The sequence below is a fragment of the Camelus ferus genome, chromosome 8, assembly GCF_009834535.1.
Source record: "Camelus ferus isolate YT-003-E chromosome 8, BCGSAC_Cfer_1.0, whole genome shotgun sequence".
NCBI classification, from domain to species: Eukaryota; Metazoa; Chordata; class Mammalia; order Artiodactyla; family Camelidae; genus Camelus; species Camelus ferus.
In genome coordinates this window covers 60,488,891-60,501,774 of record NC_045703.1, presented here as the reverse complement: position 1 = coordinate 60,501,774, position 12,884 = coordinate 60,488,891, and the positions used below count along the sequence as shown (strand labels likewise).

The window sequence follows — 12,884 nt, the reverse complement described above, 5'->3', positions numbered from 1 at the left end:
GGAAAGTGATTAAGGGACTTTCAGAAAAATTCACAACCATGTAAATGCTCAAAACCTTTTTAAAAAGGAATTGATTCTGATGGCCTAATTCTCCTCTCCTGCTGAACTAGCCTCAGTTGCCTCAGACTGAGTAGGTGGGACCGTCCGGGCATATGGTTCGCTGCTCACAAGCGCCCCCTACTGGTCAGGATGCCAGGAGCACATTGGTTAGAGACTCATAACTGTATTAAAGCTGTGGGAGGGGCAAGACGTAGAAAGTTCTAGAATCCCATGGTCCGCTACATTCATTCAGCCTGGGTGGTACTAGGATTGAATTAACTGTAGGCAATCTGAGCCTTTTGATATTATTTACTGTCCTTATGATTGTTGTGGGTTATGCAGATGGAGTTGATGGAATAATCCATTATCCGACTTCACCCTTTTCCTCTCTTCCTCAGTTACACTAATTATCTAATAAGATCAAGGTTGTTTTTGCAGGAGGTGGGCAAATTTCCCAAATTCCCCCATACGCATCACTATATATATATTTATTTAAAAGCCTACACTGCACTAAAAAGCAGCAGTGTTTTGGGGACACATTTACACATTACCTATGAATTTTACATATTCATTTAGTTGAAATTTCCCCCCTTTGCTCCTTATTTTGACTTGTCCAAGATGTCAGGAAACTTTGGTGTCATGGCTGATGGAGGGAAGGTAGAAAGGCAGGATGGGAATTTGAAATGGTATAAGAGCAGGAAGCTGTCGGCTCTACTCTCTGCACCCCACCCTCAGACAGGGTCCAGGCACACCTCTGGGGCACAGTGTGCGGTCATGGAGGGGCAGCATTTGCTGAGAGGGACACGTCCTGTTCCTCCTGGCAGTGCACCTCTCCCTTTCCTCACTGGATTGGGGGCCCCTCTGCCACAGGCAGCCCCTTCCACCACAGAGGTCCGAGCTGGGCTCTGCTGGGGTTCAGGGGAGACCTGCTCAGGGAGCAATGCTGCCTGCCCTTTAGGGAAAAGGGCAAAGTGGCCTTCAGCAGTCTCTCAGTTCCTGGGACCCCGAGAGTCACTAAGACAAGCTGAACCTGCCTTCTGCTGGGGGTACTCCCTGTGGGAGTGGGGTGGCATCAAGGCAACAGGCGAGCCAGATACTCAAACCTGGGATCTGATCTTGGCTTAGAGGCAAGGGATTAAGCAGGGATCTTAGGATGGTCCAGTGTCACTTGGAATTCCTCAGGAGGCGGGAACACGGGTGTGCATTTATCCTGGATGACCTCTCATGGGAATTCTGTGTCCAGCTGTAGGAGACTGGGTGGGCTGGGAACGTAGGATGGTAGGGATCCCAGGAGAGGATCCATCAGGATGAGCAGAAGCCACCTGGCCCCATCCTCAGGGTGAGGTGGCCGAGATAACACAGTGATGCTGAAAGCAAAGGATTAGCTCTCTGAAGACTAGACAGAACTACTAAGGTCCCCCAGATGGAGCTCTTCTTTGAGGCTCCATCATTACTGCTGCCACGTATTTGAGATCCCCGCAGACAACAGGCACCTATCCCTAGTGGGCTCATCAGAAGTCCAGGGTGGGAAGCACAGGAATCAAGGCCAGAAGCACAGCAGACTGCCCCAATTCAGACACTGAGGACCCTGCACACCTGCTGTTATCAGCCACCAAGGTGAGACAGAGATGGGTGAGAAAGTAGGTAAATGGAGCCAACAGATACTTCCAATAACCTCCCAAGGCCCTCCCCACGTGAATTTTCCACATCCGTACGGCTCCTTCGAGCACACAGTCACAGCAATCGTCACACTCCACTGCAACAGCCCTCTGTCCCACTCGGCCAGCTGCTCCCAGACCGTGCATCAGAAACATTTTGTAAAATACAGATCCTGGGGCTCGCCCTGGAATGACTGCTCCCCCAGGTCTGAGACAGTGTCAAGGAACCTGCATTTTCCCTCACTCCCCATGTTTTCTTACACTGCCAGCCTGGAACTGATCCAAGGAGGGTATAAAGAAATGAACTCACTTGACTGTGGGCTTCCTGAAGTCAGGAACCACCACCTTTATTACCGCCGTGGCCAGCACAGTGTGTGACCAGCTCTCAGACTGCTGGATGAAGACCCAGCAACGGCTACCCCTCATCTCCACACCAGTCGGGCGGCCTGATACCGTCATCCTCCCGTGAGGCTCCCTTGCCTGCACAACCCCCAACGCCACCCTGGCTGCAGCTGCCATCTCATGACACCACCTTGTCTTGTCTCCATCCCAGGCCCCCTGGGAGTCCCCACATGTCACTCGCCTGTAATGTTTTGGCCCAGAACGTGATGGCCCAGGCAGCAGCTTCTGTTCCCCTCCACCCTACAAAGAATGGCTCCATCTTTGCTTCAGATGTCTTAGGCCCCAGATCCCACTATAAAGCGGTCTGCGTGTGAACTCAAGGTGTGGGTTTCATGGCAGCCTGGAACACTTTGCCTTAGTTTGCTGGTTGTAGCAGGTGGACGCTCAGTAGCCAAGGTTTTCCCCGACAGGAAGTTGAGTAATGACCATAACCGCTCTGGGAAACATGGTCAGGAAGGGAAGGAAGAGTAATGTCCTGCCCATGGAGGTCAACCCAACCCTTTCCAGTTCCTACACGTGCGCTTCCGGTAAGAGAGCCGCCAGGGCCGAGGGTGCTCTTCACCAGATGCAAAGGGAAACAGCTCCCTCTCGAGCCCATCTTCCCCGCAATCAGTCTGATTATAAGATACTCTCCCCTCTCTGCTCACGAAAAGGGATGCACAGAGGAAGGAAACACACCTCTTTTTTGGACGGGACATCTAGAAAACCAGAGCCGTGCTGAAGGCTTTGTAAAGGCCAATACGGCCCACGGCAAAGTTCAGCTCACGGAGGTTTGCTTCTAACCTATGGTGACTTTGAGTTACCGACTATGCTCTAAACTTCAGAAACATAAGTACTGTCCCCGCCCACCTTCTATGGAGGATGAGGGCCGAATCAGGCCACACACTTCTTTGTAATCTTTTGGGACCTATGTGGTCCTGGGTACACAGCGGGCTCTCAGCGAACACCGATTGTATAAATGCACGTCAAGCTGTGATGATAAGGTTGTCAATGGCTAAAACATGCACTGAGCCATCAGAACTAAGAATGACTTCCATCTCTAGCAAGTATCTGACCTCCTACTATTAACTTCAGGAAAGAGCTGTGAGATGGAGGGTTGGCTACATGGAGAATTTCTCTCTGGCTCTTGCTGTTTCTTTCCATCTGGGTGGGGTTCCCAGAGCTACGGGCCTCTCTTTGAGTCCTCACACACATTTCTCCTGGGGGCAGGACTCAGGAATAAGATTGGCAAATGTGGAAGGGAAAACTGGGCAGAGGTAATTTAGCCCCACTCTCTGGCTTTTTTTGGCAGAAGCTCCCAACAGGGAGCGTGTGGTGCTCCTGGTGGTGCCACGCGTGGGATGCACACAGCTCTGCTCCTGCATGGGGAGGCTGGCCCCTGCTCAGCCCACTGGTGGGAAGGCTCCTGATTCTGACTTTAGTAGTAGGATGCTCACCTGCCTGCACATGTAAGACGCAATCTCCAATGTTGGCTTTATCAGCAGTAAATGTGGTTCAGTCTCCTTTGTTTCAAATTCTCAAGTTGGTTCAGAACTCTGGTGGGAGGAGAGGGTCTTGGTGGCCCTTTCCTCCTAAACCCCAACATCTGGTGGATCAGCTCTTGCACGTGGCATTTGGGGAACAAAATAACTCCTGAAGATTGATGCTTCTGGCAGATGCTGTACTGAATGTGGGCCACTGGTGTTTCTTTGGTGATTTACAGCAAATTGTTTTGTGCCACCATTGGCTGTCTACAGTCATGCAGCTGGCCCTTTTGGTGACCCAGCTGAGCAACTTTAAGCCTTATTCCACATGCAGTTTTGACTCTGCCAGCTGACTCAGTTGAAGATGACTTTGACCACAGGTGAGGGGCTCTGTCAAGAGAGTCAGGCCTGCAGTCATCAGGCCTCCCAAGCAGGGCTCAGGCCTCACCCCCTAAGCAGGTAGCTGGGTGGCCTCAGAAGTGCGGGCTGGGCCTTAGCATCCGGGGCTTTTGGAGGCAGGCTATCCCTGCCTGACCTTGACCATGACCTGCACAGGGCAGGGTTCTGAAGCAGGTGTACTAGGGAAAAAGTCAGTTATAGAGAAAGGAGAGTCTGTGTTTACAGGCTTTCTAGACATCAAGGCTGGAACAACACCGCGAGGCAGCAAGTGCTTCATGCACTGCCAAAGTGGCTGAACACCAAATCATTATGGCCGGGCTGATCCAGGCAGCACTTGCTTAGCTGCTCCGAGTTCCATTCTGCATTCCAGGCCAAGGCAGGGGAGGTGGGTACAGCTCAGTGGTAGTGTGCGTGCTTAGCATGCACAAGGTCCTAGGTTCAATCCCCAGGACCGCCATTAAAAAAGAGAAACTAAAAACAAACAAACAAACAAAGAAACAAAAAAACCAAAACAAAACACAAGGACAAGAAGAAATTGAAGGACATGGAGCTATTTGTGCTGGCACAGTCCTCGACATGAGGAACATGAAAGAAATTCTACAAAGTATTAAAGCAAAGGAAAATGAAAAGAAAATGATGATGCTCTAAGTGATAACCACAGCCTGAGCTGAATGGCTCTGAACTGGATGCTGTACCGAAATCAACAAAGCCTGACAACCTAACCCCCCTGTGCCATGTGTATGGTCCTCAGCATCGTAGAGGTCCCACACGGGGAGAAGATCAACACACGTGTGGCTTCTGCTAATGTCAACTATTCCCTGAAAAATGTATCTGTAAATTCACATAGAATTTGGAGTCTCACATACACAAGTGGGTCACACTGTCTAGAGACGTTCATTAGCTGTCAAAAGCACCTCTTGTCTATCCGCCCTACGAGAAGGAAAATGTGCTCAGACTTGCCCGTTGAAGATGTTCCCTTGACTCTCCCTGTGTCCATCTCCTCCAGTTGGAGCTCTCTTCTCATCAAGGGTAAACCTCACAAATGGATCATCTGTACCTCATCTGCATCTCTGCCCCAACTGCCTCCACTCTAGTTTCCCCTCACCGTCTCCAACCACCAAAACAGCTCTCTGCAGCATAGTGCTGCTTAATCCCACTGGTCTTCATCAGTCTCTTTCTCCTATAACTGCTTGGCAGCACCTGACGCTCTGGTCACTCTCTTCTCCTTGAAGCACTGTCTTCCCTGGGGGACCACGATGCTCTCTTATTACCCTGGTTTTCCTCCTACTATATTGACATTCCTTTCCAGTTTCCTTTGCAGGACCACCCACTTATTTTTATCTTTGGCCCAAACACCTGAGCAACAGAACAGTATATCCAAGTGACTGCTTGATGTCTCAGCTTCGAGATTTCACAGGAAGCTGAATGCTACCATCATCTGCGTGGATATAGCAGCCTGATGTTCTGGAGCCATCCTTTCCACTTTCACTCCAGGTAGTCAGATCATTACTACCTCTAGTTTTTTTCTGTTTCTGTTTTTGACTTCCTAATGCTCTCTCAAATGTCACTTACTTTTCTCTGTCTTTACCCTGTTCACCTGTCATTTGCACTAGTATAGTATTCTCCTAACCTTCTCTGGAGGGTGTAGGACTGTCACGCCAAAAACTTTACAAATTTCAGATCTTGATATCACCCCAGCCTTACCCCATCAACCAAATGCCTTTTCATTTCTTCAAGGACAAGGATCAAATCTTTGACATGGCCTCTAACACCTTGCATGTCCAGTGTCTGCCTCCTCGCTCACCCTATGGCCTTCTCTACTGCACCACTCCAGTCCCATTGCTCTTCTCTAAGTTTCTCCAGGGAGTCATGGTCTCCCCACTTTGCTTTTCTGCCATAAACAACCTCCCACCAAAGCTAGTACTGATCTGTCAGTGCTCTTTGCAGGTATCACCTCCTCAAGGCAATGCCTGCATTTTTCCTTTCTAGCATTTATAATTTGCAGTGAATATTTGGTTTCTAGTCATCTCCCTCCCCACTAGTCTACTCTGTAATATTGATGAGGGTGAGGGAGCCATTTTTTTTCCCATTTCAAATCCCCAGAGCCTGGAACAGTGCCTGGCACACAGTACATACTCAAGGAGCATTTGTTGAATGAATGAGTGAACAACTATAGTGCACGGGGGACTTTGGTAGTGTGCATGATACTTCTATCACAGTTGTAATGTTTACAAACATGCTATTGTTTTAATTAGATGTAAAGGTCTAGTAAAGAAAGTAGCTTATAATTATAAAAACATTCCTATGGGAAAACATGATCTACTTTATTATATGGATTCTTCAAAGACAACGTTGTGGTGGAAAGTGAGCTGCCTATATTTGCCTCCTATTTTGTTTTAAGATTCACATCTTCTGTGCCCCTAGAAATCCTATCAATATTTCTGAAAGTAGCCAAAAAACTCAGTAGTTTAACAAATGACTAAGTATCTCTTTGCAGCTTGGTATTTATTTTAAGATTAAAACCTAGGTTAAAATATATTAAAAGCTGTTAAATGTGCACATTATTTAAAAAAACACAACAACTCAAATAAAGAAAAGGCAATGGATTTTGATTTTTGAAAGAGAAAGAAAAATACCATAAGAGATCGCTCATATGTGGAATCTAAAAAACAAAACCAAAAACAAACAAACAAAAAACAAAGCGTAAATACAGGACAGAAATAGACTCATAGACATAGAATACAGACTTGTGGTTGCCAGCGGGGCGGAGGGTGGGAAGGGATAGACTGGGATTTCAAAATTGTAGAATAGATAAACAAGATTATACTGTATAGCACAGGGAATCACAGAGGAAAAAATGTGACAATGAGTGTGTATATGTCCATGCATGACTGAAAAATTGTGCTGAACACTAGAATTTGACACAACATTGTAAAATTATTATAAATCAATAAAAAATGTTTAAAAAAATTATCAGTTGGAAGAAAAATCTTAATATGATTAAAAAAAAAAAAAAAAGAAAAGGCAATGGCGCCTTCTCATGCCAAACCCTCAATGTGCAGCAAAAATGATTTCCACATGTATTTTTTTCTCCTCTATGTCAAAGTAGGACAGGGCTGCCATCCATTAGTGTGGCACCTTCACTTACATATGCAGTTTCATAAGAATGTGTTTAACATGTTGCCTTAGAAAATTATTAATATTTTTGTCCTTTTTTCTGGGGTTTATTATCTATTTTCTCAGAAATGAAAGGTGATATGTCTAGACTGATTTCCAGTTTATAATTAATTGGTACTCAGTATCAGTATTAACCTAGTAGGAAAAAGTCCAGGTTTTCAAATCATATTTAAAAGGCACCTAAATGTTTTGTCTTTAATTCATATACTCAGACATTTGCCCGTAGATGGTTAGAACAGATTCCTAACAAAGCCCCAACACTTGGCAGCTGGAAATAACCATCTGCTATAGCAAAACCTTTGTTAATTGTAATTCTATCCTGAAATTTGAACCCTATAAAATTGTAGAACTCTATATTGGATTGGTGCATAACCTTAAACCAGGGAATGTGCCAACATTTCTCTCTCTCTCTTAAAAAGAGTATGTGGATTAATTACAAGGCGCTGATTGACCTGGCTTAGTCTTTATCCCTGTCTGCACAAAATTAATTCCTACCACTTACATCAATTAGATTGGGTCGAGATGGGTAATTCAGGCTGAACCTAACATAAAAACTTCTGCTTACTATGGCATCTGAAGTTAACATGGATTATTTCTGTTAAAAAATAATTCCTCTTTACATACGGAGAGTTATTAATGGCATAAGGAGTTAGATGTCTCCATGCTCACTTTATAGAATTATTAAAGCTTGTCCAGGCATCCCTCAATTTAGGCATTCATTGGAAGCAGTTTTAAAATATATGACAAGAAAAAGTAAGAAAATATATTCGCCTTTTTTTTTTTTTTGGCCACATTTGGTCTTTAAGTATCAGATAATACTCATAACCACATTTAAAGGGTCACAAAATACTACTGACATTAAAGACAAGGGAACACACTGAAAAGACCTTATAAGGTTGCCCTTCTTACTCGTGCTGAAAACATTTGATATTAGGCTTTTAATTGATGAAGAGTTGATGAACTGGACTTTCCAGTTAACGGGACTTGGGCAGTCTCAGAGAGATGCACCTTTAACCAGGTCAGCTCCTTCTTGGGTGACCTCCCTTTTACCTCCTGGTGGTCTAAACCTCCCCCTTAATTCCACTGGAGGTATATCCCGCTCTCCTCCCTCTTTTGCTGTGGTTGTTGAAAGCTCCTAAATCTGGCAGTCCTAGAAATCTGTTCTTGTTTCTGCAGATAGCAAGGAAGTGAGGGAAGAAATACAATCCTTATACATAATTTTAAGTGGTTGTACTTACCACTATCAATAAAATAGTATAAAAGGTAGTATTACAACTAACACTATAAAGATTAAGCGGGATGATATTTTGCCTCAAGTTAAATGGGAAACAGACTGTTCAGATAGGAGTTTTCAGAATTTTCAGAAGTTCTTTCTCAATAAAGACACCATTCTACATGAGGGGTAGTCAGTGTTGTGAGCACAGGCGGGCCTCCTCACCTAGCCTGCGTCTGTTTCTGTCATAAGGGGCCTATATCATTCAGATGTCCCTGGAGGAGATGATATCTGATGTGAATCCAGAAGAACAAAGAGAAATAAATAGGAGTCAGCCAGCCTGGAGTTCCAGGATTGGGTGAGGAGCAGGAACAGAGAGTGCCTATTAGGGGAACTGTAAGCAATGCAGTGAGGCAGAAAGTACTGTGTGTGTGTGTGTGTGTGTGTGTGTGTGTAAAGAGGGGGAGAAACAAGAGACAATACTTAAGAGGTAAGTAGGGACCAGGCCATGAAAAGCCTTATATATCTTAACAGAGTTTGACTTTATCCTGAAGCAACAACAGGGTTTTGAAAGGGTTGAAGTTGAGAAGTACCACGATCAGATCTGCGTTTGGAAAAGAAGACACTAAATGAAGTTGGAGGAAGTAAGAAGGCAAGTGAGGAGATAAAGAGCAACTAGGAAAGAGAGGATGGCAGCCTGGGTAAAGGCAGCTGGAGTGGGGATGCACGTGGCTTGGGAACGGATCCAGTGGGCTTGGGGGTGAGGAGAGAGGGGAGTCAGGGAGGGGCTCAGACCCTGGGGCTCAGAGAGATACATGCGAAAGAGCAGAGGAGTTTTGGTCGTGGGGTGGTGGGTGATTCAGGGAAATGATGACTCTCCCATTTTCAGACACTTAAACTACCCTGTATTTTCCCCCCATTATAATTAATCCTTTGAAAACATTTTTGAACAGGTACTATTTTAGTGCCTTTAAACTGCATTAGTTGCTCCTTCAGATTAGCATCTATCTCCTTCATCTCTGCTTCTCACAGCTTCTAACAGTTACTCAATGAGTGTTTATCTGATGCTATCCTCGGGATAAACTCCCAGGAAGAGCACTGCAGGTTCAAAGAGCGAGACTTTGATAATTCTTACTGTGCACTGCCGGGTTTTATCCAAAAAGACTGAATCAATAAACATCGTCAGCAATAATTCATGAGTATATCTGTTTTCCCTACAATCTTTCCAGATCTGGCCTTTGACTTTAGTTTGCTTGGTAGGTGTAAAATTCATTTTAAAGTTTACTGAAATAGAATGTACAGATTTGGTGTTCTATTTGTCTTATTTTGGGTGAAATGGCTGAATGTACCCGTGGACTGCTTATTTAGTTATAATCTGATATTGTGCTCACATTTATATAAATCCATCTGTGTGCTACCAAGTCTTTAATTTTGGCTATGTGTATTTTCCCATTTTGTTGCTTTCATGCTGCTTTAGTTTTAAGAGGTTTTAAATTCTATATAAACACATTTCCCATCTTTCCCTTTTCAATTTTCAATTCTTTCGACAAAATTTTCCCCTTTGTAGCTGAAACCACGCTACTGAAAAATCCATAATTCTTTAATTCATTGGTAGTTTGTTGACATATGCATTTTTTATGGCATGTGGTCTAAATCTTAGAGATTTTTTTCTTTTGTATTATATCCTGTGGTTAGTAACTTAACTAGGTTTTACTCGATTCATCTATGTCTTATAGGGTTTTTTTAACTCATGATACCTGCAAGAAATATTTATGTAGGTTCATTCTGGCTACTTAATTTTAGCATCTTAGATTTAAATTAATCCCTGTGCTTCATTTTCCAGTAAGGGAAATAAGTTTTATCATCAAAGACAAAGAGGCTAAAATACAACTATCTTAGCAAGAGGGTACCCCAGCACCAGGCTAGATGCTTTACATAAAGCCACCTTGCAGGATAAGTACTGTTATACCCACTTTACAGATGAGGAAACTGGGGCTCTGAAGGGCTGAATAATTTGCATGGGCTCACACAGCTAGCAAGCGGCTGAGAACCTAGTTAAACACATTATAGATGCTCTAGCATGTCACTAAAGTTAAACAGAACACAGATGAAGTCTGCATAAAGAGAGAAGATAAAAGACCCCTAATATATTAGAAATATAAAAAACTGAAAGATGAGGTTATTGGGTAAGACTTCCTTTCTCCCAGTCCCCCACCCCAACCTGGAAAGCATGAAAGAAAGAAGAAGAAAAGGAGCAAGAACACAGGAGCCTGTGTGAGAACAGGCCCTGGAGAAAGTGCATGTGTTACAGGCAGGCACTGTGGTGCTGGACAGATCTGCGTGTGAGTCCTGCTTCCGCCACTTAGGAGCTGCGTGACCTTAGGAAAGTTCCCAAAGCACATAATAGAAAGTGGAGTAAAGGGAACAAGAACAAGCAGGAAGAGCTGTCAGGAGCTGTTCTCGGGGGGCGGTGGGGGGGGGGGGGTTGGCATCAGGGAAATCATGAAGCGCCTGCAAAGCACTTACCCTGCACTGCCTGCCAGCACGTGGTAAGCTCCCCAAAGGTTGCCCGTGATTATTAAGTATTTCTCAGTGAGGCCACGTCATCAATTCATACAAAAGTTTTGGGATCCCCACCACATTTCCAAATACGGAACAGTTGCCAACTTGTGTGTACATTTTCTAGGAAAGGAGTGAGGTATGATCTAGCATCATGCAATTTGAAATAAAAGTGAAACCCAGGTTCCATAAACATAGTTGTATGATAATCTGTAACGAGAGCTTGAACCCAGCCATCTCTCCACCGCTCATTTTGGTGGATATCATTCTCAGATGAACTTCTAGAACTTTCCAGGAGCAAGCAGATCCTGGGAAAGTCGGGGAAGTGGCCTTGGCCTCTGAGGTCTTTAGTTCCGCCTTTGTTATTAACTAAAATTGCAAGTGATCTCAGTTCTTCAAGAGATGAGAAGTTCTGCTCAAATGAACTTTCTGGTCACTTTAGGGTTAACAGTAAGAACCTCTTTCGACCCTTGTTAATTTATTTATTTATTTTTTGTAAACTGGGTCATACAAGCTCCCACCTCAGTAAGTACTGTATCCAAACTATGATTTCATCTTCCTCTGATGATTAGATGCTTGCTCTGCCTCAGGGTCAACTGTCTAAGGGGCACCACATAAGACTCGGAAGAAAAGATGGTGGAGTGGGTTTAATGGAGACCCATAGCCCAACGCACTTCAGGAAGTTTACCTGTTTTCCTTAAATGAATTCTTCATGTCTAACTACTTTGTAGTGGGGAGAGAGGGTTTCTTCTAGAAACTGAATTTAGGGAAAAAAAATTTATTAAGGGCTTTGGTTTACCTGAGTTTTACTTGACTACAGATGTATACATGCTTTGAATGAGTCTGGTGCCCTGAGAAGTGTTCTTGAATATATTTCAGCATCCAATCGCAAGCAGTGGCTACAGACAGGCAGAAGAAAATTAGCTTTGTTTATCAAGCTCTTCATCTAAACACTGACTAGAATGGGGAGCAGAGGTCACAGATGACACAGAATGTTTAAAAATAATGCAGTACCGCACAAATCTGCATATGCTTGAAGATAAAAGGATCCTTTAATGGAATGGCGCTTACCTTAATAATGCTTTTGGAACTCGTATCCATGATGATTTGCCCTTTTTAAAGAGGATGCTAAAGGTTAATTTTCTATGGCATAAGGGCTGCAGACAAATGCCAAAATCCTATTCCCAGACCTAAATTATATAATCAGAAATAGAGCATTCGAACTGCACATCAAATAGTCTCGCTTTCTGGCAGGCTTTGAAAAAAAATCAGTTTCGATGTTTGAAGTAGGCATTTGTTTGTATAATGCAACCAACCATGACTGCCAAACACAATAATTAAATGCTTTAACAAGTAAGAAATCTTGCCAGAGTATGTAATTTGAGGGGGAAAATAAGCAGAGTTGATATGTAGCAGAAAATGCTGAATTATTTATTCCCTGCTAGTTAGAAGCAGACACGCATGCTGTGAGTCTACCTGCAGAAATACTAAAGGAGAAGGGAGGCCAGCAGAAGGGACCAGTTATCCTCCTTTTTCTCTCTCAACATGCTTTCTTCCCACCCGAACTGGAAACGTGAGGCGTTCTCGCCCCTCTTCCATGCCAAAGTTACCTGTGTGGACGGGAAATTCAACATCTACAAAGAAAACAATAAATAATCACCTTTTCCTCTTTTTTATTCTTTGAATTACCAACTAAAAATTGACTCACTCTGGGCTGTTCCTGTATTTCTCTTTTGGAGAGGGGTAGAGTGGGATTTTTTTTTTTTTTTGAGTCCATTACAAGAGAATGTTTTTATGTCATTTACTTCTATAAAAAGAAAAAGGAGTTTTATACCTATTCATCTTTTAAAATTCCTTCTAATTCTAAAGTCTTTGATATGATTTTCTATCATAACATTCAAAGGAAAAAATCATAGCACATTAACAAATAGCTGAAGAAATTATACATCAATGCTTTAGTAATACTTAAAATAA

General features: G+C 43.7%; 1 protein-coding gene across 3 annotated transcripts in view; it reads right to left on the bottom strand.

The window, feature by feature from the left end:
• Positions 1-12,884, bottom strand: part of PLEKHG1 (pleckstrin homology and RhoGEF domain containing G1) — a 213,795-nt gene that overhangs the window by 124,061 nt on the left and 76,850 nt on the right. The window lies entirely within an intron of this gene.